This window comes from Ursus maritimus, unplaced genomic scaffold (genome assembly GCF_017311325.1).
Source record: "Ursus maritimus isolate PB19 unplaced genomic scaffold, ASM1731132v1 scaffold_31, whole genome shotgun sequence".
Taxonomy (NCBI): domain Eukaryota; kingdom Metazoa; phylum Chordata; class Mammalia; order Carnivora; family Ursidae; genus Ursus; species Ursus maritimus.
In genome coordinates this window covers 7,294,534-7,314,678 of record NW_024425675.1, presented here as the reverse complement: position 1 = coordinate 7,314,678, position 20,145 = coordinate 7,294,534, and positions in this window count along the sequence as shown.

Below are 20,145 nucleotides of genomic sequence, written 5' to 3'. Positions count from 1 at the left end.
GTTCTGTAAACTGCAGAGCTCGATGCGAAAATGTTAGGTGTCATGATACATCTTTATCTTCATTTCCAGGGATGTTTGCTGAATTAATTGTGAGGGATATTAAAATGCGGAAAAATCACATGGAGGAGGAAAGAAGTAAGAAAGTCCCTTTCGGCCCCATCGCCTTAGATCTCCTGCCTGACTTAGCACTTGCAGAACAATCCAGTGTTTGATCCTGTGGCTGGTGTTCCAACACTTTGACCAGTTGTGATTCTCCTTGGAGAGTCTATTTCCAGGTTTGTTTTTTTTTTAAGATTTTATTTATTCATTTGAGAGACAGAGAGAGAGACAGCCAGCGAGAGAGGGAACACAAGCAGGGGGAGTGGGAGAGGAAGAAGCAGGCTCCTAGTGGAGGAGCCCGATGTGGGGCTCGATCCCTGAACACCGGGATAACGCCCTGAGCCGAAAGCAGACACTTAACGACTGAGCCACCCAGGCGCCCCTTCCAGCTTTCTGTATTAGGCACAGGATCCTGACCTGGAAAGGGGAGACGAAAGGGCCCAGCCCCTGGCTCTCTCCCCGTCCCTGTTAGGTCAGGTCTCCAGCAGGCAGCTGGGAGAAGGCACACAAGCACGGAGGAAGGGCTGAAAGGGAGCAGGGAGACCCTCAGATGAAAATCCACACTGTAATTTGGGTTCTCTAAGCTTTGAGGCAGGAGATCTAGTCCCATTATTTTGTGGGCAGGGTGGAATTCCAGGAGGCAGAGAAGGCAAAGGAATTCTCTGCAAGTTTTCAGCTCTGATCCCAGAACAAAGGGTGAGAACTCTCATTTTGAAATATTTGTACCTTTTAACTCCTGACATTTCACATTCACAAAAACTAGCCATTCACAAACTTCCCTTCCCAGAATCGCTAAAATGCAAAAGTTATTATTATTAGCTCTCCGCCACTTGTGTTTGAGGCTAGCAAGGCAGCCTCAAAGGTCTTCGAGCTAGAAACATAGATTTCTGCTCTAGTCAAAGAGAGAGGCACGACCTGTTCTTTGGGAGCCCCCCCCCCCACTCCTCCAGAGCGCCCCACACTGAAGAAACATCCTTCCTCTTGACGGGGTGAACCACAGAAGGAGTCCAAGCCTGGAGGTCAAGTCCTGGGTTCTAACCCAGCTCTGCTGTGGTGAACTCTGGGCCACTTCTCTTTGGCTTGGTTTCCTTGGCAACGGAAAGCGCTGGGTTAGCTTGCCGTAGTGTTTCTCAAACTCGGTTGCCCGTGAAAATCACCTGGGGGAGCTTTAAAAATTCCTGATGCCTGGCACTTCCCTGACCAATTAACTCAGAAGATCTGGGTGGGACTGGAGCAAGAAGAGTTTTTACAGCTCCCCAAGTGACCTCGACGCTCAGCCGGTGGAACACCGCTGGTTTAGAAGGTCAGCGGTCCTCCCTGCTGGCTGTGCCTGAGAACCAACTAACGAACTCTAAAAATACAGAGCAGAGTCCCACCCTCTCCCGGAAGTCTCTGGGGCTGATCTCGGCTACGGGATGCTTTCAACTATCCCCGAAAGCTTCTAATGTATAGCTAAGTACAGAAACCTCCCGGCGACATGACCTGCAGGGGTGCTCCCTGACCCAAGGTTCTAAGCTGCCATGAGTCTGCGCCGAGGGGGCTTGAGGATCGTTCACAACAGCTGCAAGTTAAGCAGCTCTGTCTGACTCCGAGGAACAAGACGATGGTTTCCTTCCGCACCTTGAGTCTTCATTTGAGTCGTAGGCAATCAGGAAGGACCCTCCCCCTTATTTACAATCAGTCCATACAAAGGGCACCTTTGACTTGATCTCGGCTCCGTTGTAACAGTACAAGTCAGGGTTCCTAACCTTGTTGGTTACACCAACCCCTCTGAGAACCTCATGAAAGCTATAAATCCTCTCCTAAGAAAAACTCACTTCTGCATTTGCGCGTCAAATGGAGCATACCATTTGAATGGGCCCCTGAGCCCCTGTTGTAAAGAAAATTCTCTTTTATTTCACAGTAATAGAAAAGTAAAAAACTTGACTTAACCTAGGCAAGCAGAAATTGCAACATAGTAGGAGGAGCTGGGGCTGAGCGTTAGGAGTCCCGAGTTCTAATCATGGTTCTACCTCTAGCCAATTGACCCCTAGGAGTCGCTCTGCCTCAGTTTATCCATATGTCCAGTCAAGAATCATAACTCCTGCTCTACCGTGTTTCTGCCTTTTCTTTCACTCCCCTAAACAACTGGCACATTCCTCACATACATACTTTCTGCCCCAACTGTCTTTGGAGCACAGCACCAAAGTGTGTTTATTTGTGACTTACTCCGAGTGCCTGTGTTGACCAAGAGGCCATGGAGATCACGGTACAGAAGAGCCCTGGAGCCTGGAAGAGACAGGGTGAAGGGATTGCACGCAATGTCCTTCTACTTGGAGTACGGCTCAACTCTGACCTCGGGAGGGACAAGTGGAGAGCCCATGAATCCACCACGCACCAGCCACAGTCCTTGGTGGGGAAAGGCTGGAACTGGAACCAGATGTCTGAGAAGCAATCTCCCAGACTTCCCAGGAACTGCCAAGTTGGCCCCGGGTTTGGCAGAAACTATCTCCCTGGTGAGTGCCAAGTGGTTTGGAGAGAGCAGGAGCGCGGCCTGGCGTCTGAGCCCAGGCATCCGGGAGGATCTATGTTCCCAGCCTCACGGGCTACTCAGGCCGTTAGAGCTCTAACCTGACAAGTGTGCCAATCAGTCCCTGCCAGGAGGGTGGGTTCCGCGCCTCTGAGGGGCTCCACGTTGGCTGCCTTACCAGGAGAGCGCGGGATTGTTCTACCACTAGCTTGGGGCGGAAGTTGGCCTTGACAGGAGAGCAAGTGTGAGTGCGGAGATTACGCTCCTGGTCAATCTCCCCACTCCCCGTTCTGCTCCCAGCCGTCCTCTCTGACTTCCAGACAGTGCTGCTGGAAGCGTGAGATGGGCGAGAGTGGAAGGTAGCAGTTTCGGTCTTGGGTTCAAAGCTTCTGCTCAGTTCGTTCACTCAGGGACAAAAGAGAAGCCCCCAGTGCCCCAGGAGAGCTCTTCCTCTTGGACAGTACTGAGGAAACAGTAAAAGAAGCCTCGGACCAGGAGTGGGGATGTGTGTCATAGGGTGAGACGACCTGAAGATTCTCAGAGAGCCTGAGGGCATTCTCAGAGCGCTCCTGGGGGACAGAGGAAGTCGGAGCGCAAACGAGCCTAGAGTTTGGATGGAACTTTGTCTATCACATAAAATGTGAAGCACGCACACACACACACACATGCATATACACAAAAATCCCCTCCCCTCCTTCTCCCTCTTTCTAGGGAGCCTGGAAGGACTGAGCGCAAGCTGTTGGAGAGCTGCCTGGGGACTGCTTTTGCTTTATGTCAGCCGCATACCACACAGGCCTATGCCTCCTGGCTACACCGGGCTGTCGGGGACTGCCAGATCCCTCAGCCACGGGTCCCCACCCCCACCCTCGGGTATCCGAGAAATCTCCATGGGGTGGGGAGGGAGTTGTCCAGGGAAGCAGCATGCCAGTCTCGAGCGCTCTACGCCCAGGTGGGATTCCACTCCCCGGACCCTCGCAGAGCTGTCACTGGTGGCCGGCCACTTGTTACAATCACAGGGGAGGTGGCGTGCGGTGGAGCGAGAGCTTCTAATCCCCGCTACCCTGGGTTTCCAGGAGTGACACACCTGCACCCTCCCGTCCCTCCCACACATTCGTCTTGCTCTGTCCTATCAGAAAGGAATAACTCGTGGCATCTTGCACCGGCAGTTTCATGCATCTTTCCTTCTTATTTCCTTGCAATGCCTTCGCTGCTGCTTCTAGACTATTTTGCAACTACTGTTTCCAGCTGGGAGAGAGGGACATACACAAGCAGTATATTTTTTGAAAATATTTACTTCATTGGAAATAACGATAGGCATCTCATAGCTTCTTCCCAGAAACCAAGTGATTTGTGTCTCCAAGCTGGGGCATCTCTCACTGTCTTTGTAGATCTGACGGATGGGTTTCTACCACAGATTCTTTTTGATTTTTGACACCATTCTTTGGAGAGAAGTCTTCACGCTCTACACAAAAGTGCTTTCCACAGTGTGTCTGAATCATCACGAGAAGACACAAGCTATCGTTGCGGAGCGCAGTGGGAGATGGATCTTACCACTGGAAAGCTGCATTGCAGATTTTCCTTCTTGATGATTTGGCCAAGTCTAAATGGGACCACTGGCCAGAGGAGGCCAAGGAGAACGACTTTAAGACCCCCAAACTCACAGGCTTTCTTGTTTGCAGCAACTCAAGCCCACAACTCTGTTCTGAGGAGGTGAAGGATGCTGTCCCCCTCGATGGTGACATTGCACCCAAAGTTCTTGCAAACCTAGGAAGAAACTGAACAAGGTTCTCACACCTCCACTGTTAAGGAACCTGCCATACCAGCCTGTTCTTCTTCGCTCCTCCTGCGGGGAGGTGGGGGACAGACGGCTCTCAGTTCCCCCTCACTGTTCGGAGGACACTGTGCTTCATTTTTGTATAAGCCCGAGTCCCGCCAGGAGCCGGAAACCACAGCAGCCCCGTCTAAGAGGGAATCTACTCTAAAGAAGTGTCAACTATATATCTTGAAGACCTGACATGGCAAACATCGAACTCTTGGGTATTAGGATGATAGAAACTGGCAGAAGACTTAGAGCTTTGATGACGTCCCTCCTGGACCTCTGACCTCGGAGAATGGGATACCATCCAGCTGGAGAAGCTGTTGCTCGGCGGATGCAAACGGGCTGTTGGTACCGGGAAAACTACAAGCTGGACTCCACTACCGCTCTGGGGAAGGACTGCTACAGCCAGGGTGGCCCTTCTTCCTCCGCAAGCCTCTCTCCAGCGCCCCCTACTGGCAGCGCCTAGCAGGCCGCAACTGGTAAAGAAGAAACGACCTTTGTAGCTCCCGGGCCACTATCAAAGGCACAGAACTGTGGCTGAGAGACAGTAGTTGAATTAACTAGCATACTTAGCTAGGTCTCCATTGCTTTGTCACCACTGACCTACTCTCCCCCCTTTCCCTGATCCTCCATTATAAGCTGTAGACCTGGCCCCTTTGGTTTCCTTGAAATGGCTACGCGTAGGTGGTAAGCGAATTTGGGGAAGCCTCATATTTAGGGGATACCAGCATGCTTCCAGCCCAGGGTTTCTCAACCTCCGCTCTTGACATTTGGGGCTGGATCATTCTTTGTGTCAAGGGGCTGCTCTGTTGAGCAGCATTCCAGGTCTCTACCCACTAGATGCTTGCAGCACATCCCCACTCCTGCCCCAGTCAACCAAAAATGACACCCCAAACAGTCTCCAGACGTTGCCTACATTCCCTGGGGAGCAAAATCTCCACCAGGTAAGAATCACTGTTTCAGCCTCTCTCAACATCCGCTGTCCTGAGTCTTCAGGCCTAAGAAGCACAGTAGAATTAGAATAGCTAGGTTGCCCGTGCATTCCTTCCTCTGCTTTATTTAAACTTATTTAAATAGCCCCCAGGAGGCAAGGAAGTGCAGGTGCCATTGTGTCTACCTCACAGACAAGTCATCTGTGATTCAGAAAGGTTAACTGGCTTCCCTAGGAAGCTCTATCAGGGCAGAAGCGGTGCTACTCTGATGGCCCTCATCCTCAAAGGTTGGGAGGGGAGCAGGGGTGGTGGGACAGCTGACTGGCAGAGAAGGGAACGCCCCCCTCCCCAAGTTACCAATAATGTTCCTTTTATTTTTCTTTTAAAGTGTCCAGCTGTTGCCAGGAATACCATATAAAACAGCTTTATGAAGTGAACACAGGCCCCAACAGCTTATACAAGCTGGCTCTGTCAAGGGCACCAGTGTTTCTAATTAATGCCGGGGTCCAGCGTTCCATGCAAGCCCTACCTGCTCCCTCTCCCTTAGGTTTTGACTTCTGGCTAACCTGCACGGGGGCCCTTGTGCCTATGACTAATAAACACCCCTGACATTTCTCACTGGGTCTGGGAGGGCAGAAATAAAAGTCACGTCCAAGTAACCATGTTCCAGCCCGAACGTGGCCCATTCAGCACAGGCACTGAGAAGAAAGTGGCCTTGGCCTGTGCCTTGCCTTCCCGTCCAGCAGCATGAGCAAGCAAGGGCCTCTCCGTGGTTGGGCCTCCGCATTTTGGAAATGCTCGGCATCAAGCGTGGTCACCCTGTGGAGTCTCCCCGCCAGCCTATAGAGAAATCATTCTCAAAGTTTCAGCAGGCCTCTTCACAGCCTTCCCCACACTAGAGATTTCTGGTGCTCTTAAAGGCCAAGGGTGAGAATGACATCATCAGACAGGACAAAATAGGAACAGGTGTGAGCTTCTGCACACGCATGCACGAATATGCACGCACGTGTACGTACATATTTACCCAGGACTTCTCATGTGGGGCTGATGGAAACCAAGGTCATGGAAGTGCAGGCGCTTTGCTAACTTCTTGACTAATTGATTAATTAGCATAATAGGGCATTAGAGCTCAGAGGAGACTCAAAGATCATTTTGCCTGACCTTCTCTTTTTACTAGTGAAATTAGGATCCAGCGACATGAGGTGACAACTCAAAGTGCACCAACCACAGCCAACCGGAAATGCTCAGAACTGAGACTTCCCAGGCAAACAGTTTCTCCCCTCATCCCCACACCACCCCCTCCCAGCTATTACAAGAGCTGGGTTCAGGGTTGACAGCAGTAGGACGTGTAGCCTGGCCCCTCTTTCCCAGAAGGAAGAAACGGTTTGGTTAGTGCCTGCATGTTCCCACTGCTGTCCCCTCCTGTCCCTATTCCACCAATGCAGATGGGCACAGGCACCCACTCCAGAAGATCAGATCCTGGCCGCTGGGAGACGCTGACCCTTGAGTGCGAAATCGTAAATCATAACCCAGTCCTTGTGCTCCTGGTAGAGAAAAAAGCCATGAAAAATACCTAGATGCATTATACAAACACTTGGAAATATTCAGATAAGTTCCTATATTTCCCCCTAGTTATTGACATCGAGCATTTTTTAATAAAATCTAAATCTGGATCTTTGCAGCGCAGAATTCATAATTAAATAGGAAGTTCTGTTTTGGCAAGGACTGTGTTGTAATTTTCTTGAATTTCGCATGGCACTTAGCATAATTCTAGAATGGCAATGGAGCTGGCATTCCACTGACATTGGTTAGTTAAATTGTACTGGTGCAGAAATAAAGATGCTCACTCTTTAAATGACAAGTTGACATCTGGGGTCAAGTCCTTTCAAAACAATAAGGGGATTTTTCTCGTCTCTTTGTGATTATCACAGCACACCAGGGGGAGGGAGGGGTCCCTCGGAAGCAGTGGGCATCTTCTAGGTTGACAAGGACGGTTGTGTGACCTTGAACTTTATACCCTATAAGGGACGTTAGTTTATATGAAGTTTTTCAATGATCCCGCAAGGCAATGAGAGCACTTGGTTTGGAGTTTGCTTCCTAACAGTGTGGCCCAAGGAAACTCCCTAGACATGTCTAAAAAGACAGTAGTCAAATCAGTATTCACATCCAAGGTTGTTGTGAGGATAAAATCAAGGAAGATAATGTAAAGCACCATGCAAACTGTAGGGCACTGTCTAGGGGGTGGCTGTTATGAATGTGGAACTTGAGTTAAACCATCTAAACTAAGGGTAGCGGACTCCGCGTGCACGCGAGGACACGCAGTCAGGCATGATGGAGTCACATGGTGACAGCTCTGAGTGCTTGAATTTAGGAAGTGCCTCGGTGCAAACCAAACTTCCTAATTCAAATATAAATTTTAGTTAATGAAATCATGAAGAGTAAGGACTAACTAACTACTGCTATGTCTGGAATTGTGAAATAGTCTCAGAAGTTTGCTTAGGAGGAAACCAACTTACAGCAACAAAGAAGCAATTCGTTAAACAAGGAAACAAAAGTATGAAATATGGAGGAAAATAATTGTCCACATTCCCAGCTCCCCAGAATTCACCACCTTTATTTTTCTTATTTGTTTCCAGACTTTTTTTATGATTAAAAAAAGTATTAAATGTAATGATACCCAGGTAAGACAAAGATCTGCTCAGGCTGGGGCTGACAAGTGGCTGAACTGGCCCCCTCCACCCAGCAACAGCCAGGGGAGAGGCGGGGGGGGGTCCCCATAGAGGAGCAGGGGGTGCCTGGGCTTCCGTCCTTGCTGCTGGAATGGACTCCTTATTTCATTGGAAAGAGAACCTCAGAAGCACAAACGCATTCCAAAGCGTCAGGTAATTGTGTATTTTCCCATCTCCCGGCTGCCTGGAATCAATGATTCTGCTTTGCTGAAATTAGTACATTCGGATACATAACTGCTAAAGTGTGACCTAGTTCTCATTGTTCCAGAGGCACCAGTGTTGAGACTCTGTCTTGCTGGCTTGGAAAGAAAGCAGAATAAACAAACCTAGAAAAATAACCCAGAGAGTTCATTATGGCTAAAACTAAGATAAAGTATAAGACATTGAGTTAGAAACAATTTCTACTACTTTGAAGTCTTAAGGGTATATTTTCGAAAGAATACAAAACAACCATATGCATGTATACATAGGGCGATAGACAATGTCTAATTTGCACCGATATATTGTGGGGGAAAGAACGCAACAAATGGAAATTTCTCCCCAAATCTGGCAAAAAGCCACCCCTCGGCTCTGATTTGGAAGAGAAGATTGTAGACAGCCTGGTGGTGTCTGGTTTTACATTACAGATTATTTGCAGATTATCTTTGATTGTAGTTTAGCTTTTTAGATTTTTATCACGGAACCTTATTTCAAAGAGCCCTAGCATGGAGATGATGGTAGAGAAGCTTATAAAAACAAATTCTTGGGCTTCTTTAAGTATAAGGAAACCAGCATAAAAACACTGGACAAGCTGAGGAAAGCCCCCTCACCGGTTCGTGTCCCTGGGTTTCGCTCTGTACCGCCAAGTTCCTCGTGCCCCGCGAGCAGAACGTTCACTCACTGGGTGAAGTGTGCGTGCTGGAAATGACACGAGCACGCAGGAAGGGTCCAGTCAGCACCCAGACCCCAGATGGTCTGGAAAGGGGGGGTCAAGCTGGCTCGGTGGCAACAGAGAAACTAACAAGAGACAAAGGTCCATTTTCCTCCGACACAGCAAGGCATATTTCTTGCATAGCTGGGCACAGCGCCCAGGGTGAACCACACTCCCCCACACTTGGGTACTGCAGAGGGGACACGGACGTCAAAAGCAGCCTCGAGGAAGAAGCGCAGTCGCAGAAATCCAATGATGCCCCAAAAGGGGGTAGGGTAGGGGCAGCTTGTACTGCAAACCCACCCAACTTGCCAGACAGCCCCTGGGGGAGCAAGCTTGCTCTGTGGCTTTCGTGCAGGGGGTGGGGGGCGCTCTGCTGCTGGCTCTCTAGCCCTGGTGGCTTCAGACTGTTTCCCGGAGCTTCCCTCGGGCCCTCTCTGGCCTCACTAATTAATGCACACGTATTGAGGACCCATCACGCTCTCTTCATATGCTAAGCATTGAAAGGAGAAAGGGGAAGAGTGAACTGGGGGCAGAGGACAAGACCAGTTCTTGCTAAACTTTGGGGAGGCCCTGTCCCTAACCTTTCCCCCACTTTGTCCAGCCTTGTCCTCCCTCAGAAACCAGTGCTTTGACACTCTCCCTACCTGTCCTAACAGCCTCACCGGTCCCCAGACATCTGCAAGCCTTCCAAAGACAAGCACAGGAGTTTAAGGCAAATGAAAAGTGGAGTTCTGGGCTCCGGTGAGAAGGTGCTTTCTGCTGGGGGTGGGGGGAGGGGGGAAGACGGGAAGGGGGGAAGGTCCCACCTGTGTCTGGGAACTTAGGTGCACAGGGGAGGCCACCCTTGCTGGGAGGAGCCCTGCGGTAAGTGTGCAGCCCAGGGGCCACCCTTGAAGAGCTTATGGTTAGCAAGGCCAAGGCCCATGTGCAAGTCTCTGCGGAGATTGGCAATCCTGGACCTCACCTGGCTGTTGTCATTTCCAGCCTTGCGAACCCAGCAAGTCACTCCGCTTCTCTGAACTTCAGTTCCCTCACCTGAAAAATGGACCTGTCGGGGCACCTGGGTGGCCCAGCGGCTTGAGCGTCCACCTTCGGCTCAGGTCATGATCTCAGGGTCCTGGGATTCAGCCCCACGTTGGGCTCCCTGCTCAGCAGAGAGCCTGCTTCTAGCTCTCCCTCTGCCTGCTGCTCCCCCTACTTGTGCTCTCTCTCTCTCTGTGTCAAATAAACAAATAAAATTAAAAAAAAAAAAAAAACAGCAAAAACAGACCTACGGATCGCAGCCCTGTGTATGTCTACGAGACCATGCATAGGAAGGCCGCTATGGAAGTATTAGGTGTTATTAGTCACGGAACACTAAGAGGCTGAATGTCCTCGGAAGTCCCCAGAGCGACCCCGTGTGAACAGTGTGTCAGAACGCGGACAGTCTGGCTTAGCTGTTGCTGCAAGAGAGCGATGCTTTGCCGTGTGGCCCACCCAAAAGGCTCGGGAAGCAGCCTTTCCCCGAGGTGGGGCCAGGCGCCTAGCAAAGCTGCCACACCCGGTCCCCCTCAGTGGAGGGAAGGTGCCTCGATGTCCTGCGCAATCAGCCGGAGCTGAAACACAGATCACTTCGCGCCAAGCTCTGGGGGCTTGAGTTTCCTTTCCTGAGGGCAGTCCTCCTATGAGTCAGTGGGAACCCGACCAGTGGGAGCTTAGTGGTTTTACTTGAGGGGAACCTACAGGAAATCATTTAAGAAGATAATAAGGGGGATTTTTCCTGTCTAGAAATGAGGCCTATGAGTCTTTGCAGATGACATTATTCTCTCATAATCAGTAATAAATACAGAAAAAGAGCCTCAGCTGATGCCTGCACACAGACGCTCCTGGAGCTTTCGTGCCTTCCGGTTGGCCCAGGGTCCTGAGGCCCGCAGACCATCGGGATTGTCTTCAGGAACCCTCTTTCCAGAACCCAGGGGTCCAGGGCAGTTGGGGTCCTGCCTGAGCCTGCCTGAGCCCTGCGCCCCCATTCTCCCACCAACCCCACTAGTTTGCCCAATTGTTCCGAACTTGATTATCTTTGCAACTAAAATTATAGATTAATTCCCGCTGTGGTAGAGGGTAATGACTTCGTGTGGCACCCTCTGTCCCCCTACGTAATTTTCATGTGAACAAATAGTTTGACCCCCAACATGCAACCAGTTTTGAAATTTAGCACTCAGAGCTGTCTGCCCAGGAATCTGTGTTTGGGAAAGGGAGAACCATCGGGTAGACAAAGAGGCTGATGAGAATGGTGGGGCATGGGATAAAACCAAGACCCATCTCTTCGTGTCCTAGGCCCCAAGTTCAGTGACTATTAGATGAATACATGAACCCCCGAATGAATGAGGGAAGGGAGCCGGAGAGCTGGAGGTGTCACCAGAGGTCATCTGGGGTTCAAGGCCAATGGCTGACTTTCTGAAAGAAGGAGCTCAGGCTTGTAGAGACTGCAACCTACCCAGGTAAAGCCACGGTCAGCACGAAGGAAGGATGAAGGCCCGATTCTGGATCCCCAACTCCTGTGTGGCGGAGTCCCCCACGCTCCGGGCGCCGAGCCTCTGGAGCCCCAGGAGAAGGCCGGAACTGGGTGAGAGCCCACGCTGCCTCCCTCGCTCTGTCTGGCCAGTGGCCAGTGTTGCCAAGACGTGCTGTGAGGCCCGCAGGGTAGCCTTCATCACTCCCCCCACTAATATGAGGGAGGCATAATAATGTGAGTCTGGGAGAGAAACCCCCACGTTTGGTTCTCACGGTTCCCGTTTCCTACTTCCTGGCTGTCATCCTCTCTCTGGTCAGTCTCCAGTAAACAGCAAAGAGCCTGCTTTATGCCATCACAGATTAAGTGACACCAGCTAAGGGGTCCATCTTTCACTGTTTCTTTGAAATGGATCCTCCCACCCATCCCTGCTTTTTGTTCCATGAGAGGAATGTTGGGGGAGCGGGTTTCTTTTTCACATCCAAACACAGGGAAGTGGCAGGGCTCTGGCTGCTGGCGGGGAGGCCGCGTTGGGCAGTCTGAAAGGGTTAAAGCAATGCCTAATTTTAGAGCATTTTCATCTTTATCTCTGTCCTTTTAGGCATGGAATGATCAATCCCAGAGGGAAAGCGGCGGCGTCTCCGCACTGGTCCCAGGGAGTCACGATGCAGGATGTGGGCAGAACTCTCTCTGGCAAAGGGAGTGAGGTGCTGTTGGCTTCATTTCATATCCTGGCGCCATTTTCTCCAGTCATAACTTGCGTTCAATGTCCCTGAGTTCTGGGGCGCCTGGGTGGCTCAGTGGGTTATGCGTCTGCCTCCAGCTCAGGTCACTATCTCAGGGTCCTGGGATCAAGCCCCGCTTCTGACTCTGTGCTCAGTGGGGAGTCTGCTTGTCCCTCTGCCCCTCCCCCTGCTCATTGTGTCTCTCTCTCTCTCTCTCAAATAAATAAACAAAATCTTAAAAAAAAAAAAAATTCCCTGATCTCTGAAATTCCTAGTGGTGGTTGCAAAGACTAAGAACCTTAATTTTCCAAGTATGGGGTTAGGAGACGGAGGCTCACCTCAGCCACTTTGTAGTGCGGCTGGGAAGACACCAGGCAGCTACTGGGGAGAGCCCTGAACCATACAGGCCTGGCGGGGGGAGGGGGAGATGCTCTGAGCCGCCTCCCACCCGAGCAAGCGTGGGAAAGTAATTCCTATTTCTGGGTGCAGTTAGAGCCCCAGACCCAATTTGGGAAGCTATACACTGAGCCCATTGATAGGGAGAACTAACACATTCTAACGATGGCACTACTTTACTTCACAGGAAAATTCCATTTTGCCCATTATCAACCTGTGGTACAGAAAGCATGACCCACAGGCTGAGAGGCTACGCGTACAGGGGAGCGTGCGTGAGGCTAAAGCCTGGGAGGCCCAACAGCTCTGCCCCATGCGGATTACTGCTGCCCTGTAGGCCCCGACCTGGGACCTGGTCTGCAGGCTTCAAAATGCAGTTTCACTGACAGAAAAGGCTTTGGAATTGAGGAAGAGAATGGATTCTGTGTCCCTTGATGGTCCAATCACAGCTTAAGGACAACAATTCTTTTCTATGAGGCAAGTTTTTATAAAGCAAAGAGGATATAAGAGTTCAGGTCACGGGGCGCCTGGGTGGCACAGTGGTTAAGCATCTGCCTTCGGCTCAGGGCGTGATCCCGGCGTTATGGGATCGAGCCCCGCATCAGGCTCCTCCGCTATGAGCCTGCTTCTTCCTCTCCCACTCCCCCTGCTTGTGTTCCCTCTCTCGCTGGCTGTCTCTATCTCTGTCGAATAAATAAATAAAATCTTAAAAAAAAAAAAAAGAGTTCAGGTCACTACGGAACATTTTTGCTTGGAGTGACTTACGAATATATTAGGCTGATGGTGTGGTCCCCACGGGGAGGTGGCCCTGTGTGTCACAGGTAGCCCAGGGCTCAGGAGGCATTATTTCCCCGCTGGCGAGCGTCAGTGCGGCCTTGATGCTCTTTTCTGGCCTTGAACATGTGGCTTTTTCCTTGAGCTTCCATGCAATTCAGGATTTGCTTCATGCTTCCTTTCCTTTTTTTTCATGCCAGTTCTGATAAACCTGTTTATTATTTTTAGGTTGCAAAAACAAAATAAGCTTACAGAGCTATCTTTGTTGTTGAAATTCCTGCCGAAAATAAATAACTTTTAGCTGGCAGCCTGAAACTCCAGCTCCTACCCAGTTCCTCCCACCACCACCACCACCCAGGCCACCATTGCCACGGCTGTAGCCGCCAGCTTTTTCTCTTTGAGATGACCCATACAGAATGTGATTAAAACATAACAATGTGTTTTAGGAACACGGCTTTTCTAATAGAACAGCAGCTGGCTTGCGCTGTTATAATTTTGAGACACTTTGATAAGCTAAAGTGAATGCAAAGACCGAAAGGGTGAAGGGTCTAGAAATCAACTTGGGGGAGTAGGGAGGAGTGAAGATGTTGGGTCACACAGGAGTCAAAAGTCTGCCACGTGGGTATGTCCTTTAGACCAAATCTGGGCTTTTTTTTTTTTTTTAAAGATTTTATTTATGTGACAGAGAGACAGCCAGCGAGAGAGGGAACACAAGCAGGGGGAGTGGGAGAGGAAGAAGCAGGCTCCCAGCGGAGGAGCCTGACGTGGGGCTCGATCCCGGAACGCCGGGATCACGCCCTGAACCGAAGGCAGACACCTAACGACTACGCCACCCAGGCGCCCCCAAATCCGGGCTTCTGCTAGTTGTGGGAGTAAGACCGCAATGTCAGTGTTACAGGGACTCAGATTTCTAAGAATTCGAATTCCTCAAAAAGAAACAGGACGCTCTGCAAGGGTGTGAACTTCTCGTCAATGACAGAATTCAAGCCAAAGCTGGTTGACCCCCTGTCAGGAAGATTAGAAAAGGGGCTTCTCTGGTAATGCTAAAATGAGGCATTCTCCACTGGGATCTCAAGAGGGTCACAGATGCCCACAAGGAAGGGGCATTGATGAATACGATGGGCAGACACAGACCACCCAAAATTGTCCCAGGTGAAGAGCCTGTCTCAGTCGCTCTCCTCCTGCAAGATCAGCTTCTCCAGACTGACTTCTACCTTCCTGGTCATACCTTTGAATTCACTTTAACATATCCAATTGCTCCCCTAGAAGAAAAGGAAATGTCTTCTCCAGCTGGCTCCCACCGCAGGCGCCATGTTCTCATCCACGGGAATAGACTCCACTGGGGGCCACTGGTGAAGCCATGTGTTAAGGAAACCTTCCTGGAGAAGCTCAGCCTCTCACGTGCATATGGGCACTGGCTTACTCGGTGCAAAGCCCTGTGCGGTGATGGCTGAAAACCTCACTGGACTGCCTGGTGGTGTGAAAGGAAGCCCTTGGTGTGTCTGGGGGTGAGCCTCCAACCAGTCCATTTGAGAAACTCCGACCACATAAAGGCAGATGTTGGGACCCTTGGTTTCCTCAATCCCTTTGTGCTCCAGGGGACTCCTAATCCACATGTTTCCTCCTAATTTACCCTTCATTCATCAAAATATTATTTCGTAAGAGCTTTTTGATGTCTAAAAAGCCTGATGAGTCTCTTAAGCCCTTTCCCAGCTTGTAACATGACATTTTGTGCTCCTAGCACTTAATGGCACCAGGAGCCAGAAAGGCTAAAGTTTGCGTTGTGCAGGCCTGGGGCTGTGAGAACAGCCTTGCAAACCATCCCCTGGCCACTACGGCAGGCCAGCTGTCATTATGCCAGGAGGTGAGAAGGCAAGCCACTTTTCTTTACATAACTCTTTGGGTCCTGCCTCCAGGGATGGCCCAACTCCATTGGAAACTCAGTAAATCACATCATTCATTCACTTCCTCTCTGAACAACTGTTTAATGACTACCTGCTATGCGCCAGGCATTGTCCCGGTGTTGGGCAATCACATATAAACAATGCTCAGTTTTTGCCCTTGAAGAACTCACATCCTGGTGGAGAGGATAATTGCATAAATGGACTATTCCAAAAAGCATACCGCCGCTAGTGTGCAGAGTACTATGGAATTAAGGAGAGACACCTGGGGTGGAAAAGAGGTAGTCAGGAAAGACCTTTCAGGCTCTCCGGAAATAGTGAAGTCATCTTGAGATACGAGGTAAAAGTTCCCAGCTGTTTGTTTAATGTTTCCCCCACCCACCAAATGCAATATTTTATAGATAAAGGAAGGGGGGAAAGAGGAGGAGGAGCCTGGAAGCTTTCAGGGGTCAAGGCCTGACCTGGGTGCTTCAAATAAGGGATACTCTGGTATCTTAGATTCACCCATGTGGTAGCAAATCTGATTTGTTTTTTCAAGAAGCACAAGCTGGGACCCTCAGCCTCTGGGTGGTTCTAGCCATTTCGGTCCAGCCCCAGGCTCAAGTTCAGGCTGCGTGGGGAGCCAGGGCACCAGCTCTCGAACCCAGAGCTTCGCTGTAGCTGGAGGGCTGGTGACAGGCTGAGCAGACGTGAGCGTTTCACATGCCGGGAAATTGCATGTGGAATTCAAGGGCAACTTTAAGAAAAACGATTTTAGCCTTTCCTATGTGAATTAGAGATGATATTTGGTGCAGGTTTCAACATCCTTTTTTATTTACCTGCTTCAGTTATTAACAGATTTTCTCCTTTTCTTTTCTTTTTTTTTTAAGATTTTATTTATTTATTTGACAGAGATAGAGACAGCCAGCGAGAGAGGGAACACAAGCAGGGGGAGTGGGAGACGAAGAAGCAGGCTCACAGCGGAGGAGCCTGATGTGGGGCTCGATCCCGGAACGCCGGGATCACGCCCTGAGCCAAAGGCAGACGCTTAACCGCTGTGCCACCCAGGCGCCCCTTATTTTTTTTTCCGATGGTAAAAAGTAACACCTTTACTATAGAAATTTGAGTTCACTAAATGAAAATGCAAAGAAGAAAATAAAAATCACCCATGACATTGCCCAAATAGTCAGTTAGACGTTTTAGATAGTTGCCTCTCTGATGAGCTGATTAAATCAAACAGTTTGTTAAAGTGTATGACTGTTTTAAGCTTCATGATAAATAACCTACAGAGGATTTCCTTCTCATGACCGGGCCTCTTCTTTCTGTACTTTCAGGCCTCAAGGTCAAATATTGCCCTAAGTTAACCTTAAGTTCCTTCACCTAAGCAACGTCTAGCTGACTCGCTAGGTCCAACCCCCAAAGGAATAGGGCACGTAGGCAAGGTGGCATGGTTTACAACTTTTAGCCCCCCTGGATCCAAGCTGTTCTTTGCCTACAGGACTTGAGACCACTCTTCCAGAGCTTCTGATGCCAGACTTTGAATTACGGAAGGGTCATTGCATCCCACATCAGTTTAAATACTTGAACTTGAAATGTTACCAACTCTTCAGAGGGCCTAGAAAAGGAAAACCCTGTTTTCCATCTCAAAGGAAACAGTCATGAGATTTTCTTGTGATGTATGAGGGAAGGCAGAAGGCAGAACTTTCTTCTTTTTTTCTAAAAACTAAAAGGAAAACCAACTTCTCTCCTTTCAAAGCGTGATAAATTGTTGTATTGACTTTCTTCTCGAAAGAGGAATACCATTTGCCTGTGTGCTGGTATGCAAATATGTTCTCTGTGGTTGGGGTCAAAATTTGAATTTGCCTTGCAAGTTCACTTCAAAGTTTAGCTTCAATCTTGTTTACATTCTTTATCACTCAGAATTCAGCGCCACTCAGATATATACCCTGAATAACTCAGAACTGACTATCACTCGATATATACCCTACTCTAAAAGTGGCAGAGAAATAACTGTGGCCAAAGAGAGAGATGGAAAGCAGGGTGCCGTGAGCCCCTCTGAGCCTAGTTTCCTCTTTGTGACATGGGGATAAGAAGAGTACTTATTGTAGTAGATTGTAAGATGCCCACAGTCCTTCAGTCCTTGTATCACACCCTTTGCCACGGGATTTTGTAGCTTCTGCATCAAATCACGAAGCCTATTTCCCACCCCTTTAATTTGATCTGAACTTGTGAATTGCTCTGGACAATAAAATATGCCAGTTGTAAGCTTAAGTCCTAAGAGATCTGGGCTGTTTCTATTCTCTCTCCGCCCAGCCACCACGCGAACAAGTCCAGGATGGTTTGTTCAGGAATGAGAGAGTACATGGAGCAGAGACAAACAGCCCAGCTGAGGCTACTCTGGACCAGTCAGCCCCCAGTCGAACAGCATCACCTATTCAAGAATGAGCCCAGTCAAGACCAGAAGAGGGGCGCCTGGGTGGCTCAGTTGGGTAGGTATCGACACTAGGTTTTGGTTCAGGCTGTGATCTCGTGGTCCTGGGATCGAGCCCCAGAAGGGACTCCACACTCAGTGGGAAGTCTGCCTAAGATTCTCTCTCTTCCTCTCCCCCTGCCCCTTCCCCTGCTCTCTCTATCTCTCTCTCAAACAAATAAATAAAATCTAAAAAAAAAGGGCTGGAAGAACTACCCAACTGAGGTCAGCCCAGATGACTGAGAAGCAGAATTGTGAGCTAAAAATTGATTGGGGCGCCTGGGTGGCTCAGTGAGTTAAGCGTCCAACTCTTGATTTCAGCTCAGGTCATGATCTCAGGGTTGTGAGATGGAGCCCCAGGTGGGGCTAAGCACTGAGCTTGGAGCCTGCTTGAGATTCTCTCTCTCTCTCTCTCTCTCTCCCTCTGCCCTTCCCCCTGCCCTCATGCTCTCTCTCTATCTCAAAAAAATTTTTTTTAATTAAAAAAAAATGATTGTTGTTTTATGCCATTAAGTTTTGAGATAGTTTGTTATATAATAAATGCTAGTTGCTATATTATATAATACAGACTTCTGAGAAGTTTAGAAGACTAAGATTTGTAAAATATTTATAACTGTTCTTAGTTCTATGTAAACTCTAAATGTTTTTGTTTTTTTTTTTTAAAGATTTTATTTATTTATTTGACAGAGAGAGACAGCCAGTGAGAGAGGGAACACAAGCAGGGGAAGTGGGAGAGGAAGAAGCAGGCTCCCAGCGGAGCAGGGAGCCCGACATAGGGCTCAATCCCAGGACCCCGGCATACCCTGAGCTGAAGGCAGACGCTTAATGACTGAGCCACCCAGGTGCCCCTAAATGTTTGTTTTCATAATCATTATCACTATTAAAGCTTTAAGAAATCCTAACAGTTCCATAGTATATTTGGGAAAAAAAAACAAAAATAAAAGTTTCAAATATTGGCTTTGGTAGGATGTTTTGACTGTATTTGAGCTCAGCAAATGATCAGAAAATTAGCAGACTTATCCATTCCAATATTTTTGTTGCAACACTAACAGGTCTCAGCATGACTGGGATCTTTTGGCATATGAACAAGTATTTTTGCTGAATGACAAGGCTTTAACCTTACAAGTACTTACTTTTTTGCCAGGGAAATTGTAGTTGTTCAAACATTTTAAAAACACGCACCATTTTTATTTGCTTAGACACCCCCCTGGTTAAAAGTGTGTTGTGTTGAGATGAGACATGTCATAAGCAAAATCTACTTATTTCACTATGTATGCTGGAAATCAGCTGAATCACCCAGAGTAAAGTTGAATATGATTTCACAATTGAAAAATGGTTTTTGTTCTTTCCTGTGATAACAAGTACTTAATATATTTTTAGTATAATTATGCATACTGTTAAATTATAACGGTTACTGTTTTTATGAACATAGCTTTCCTACAACTTTTCGGGAATGTCTTTATATGATCGCAGAAAATCTGTAACAGAAAATCAAGGGAATTATGAACCAGCTCAAGAAATTGCACAAATGAGATTGTTTTTCCAGAAATGCTGAAGTCTAGAAACATCCTCTCCGCTGTCTTCAGAAAGTACGTAAGATTTCCAACCCTGCTAGAATACCTGTCACTTGCTAAGTCTTATAATTTTTCTCTATCGTCATCTGTTAGCAAAGCAAACTTCACCTATAAATAATAAGACCTTACAATTGTCTCATGGCTTTTGGTTTACAAAATCCTTGTATACATCATGTTGTTGTCCTTTTAATCTCCCAGATATCTACAGAGGTAGACCAGACATATGTGACTATCTCCATCTTACAAAACAAGCAAATGAGAAAGAGAATTTGTATACCTAAATCTCCTACTTAGTAAGTGTCATCATTAGGTTCAAACCCAGATGTTCTGACTCCAAGTGCTGGGCTCCTTCCATAGCATAAAATCTAGTTCCCCAGAGTACCACTGAATGATGAAAAGGCACGCCTAAGGAAGAGTCAGACACATCTACTTTTGAATCCTTGTCCACGTATGAGCTAGGTAACATTGGACAAGTTATTTAAACTTTCTGAACCTCATTTTTTATATAAGTGGAAGAGGGATAATATTACATACCTCATGGAATTTTAGATAAGAAGACATAATCTATGTAAATTGCTCGGCGCTACAAGTATTTAATAAATGGTAATTGTCGTTACTGTTCTGGTATCAGTATTAGTATTATTGACTTGGTAGTAGAATGAGGTAGCTGAATAACCACTCACAATTTCAGGGTTTGGGGTTGTTCTTAGAATGCCTGTGGGTTGCTAATTCCCCCATTCTCTTGATTTGATGCTTGGCTAACTGTATAATTTCACCACAAAGTGGAATGGACAGCGATGAGACTCAATGTAGATTGTTCTTACTGCCTTTGTGGTT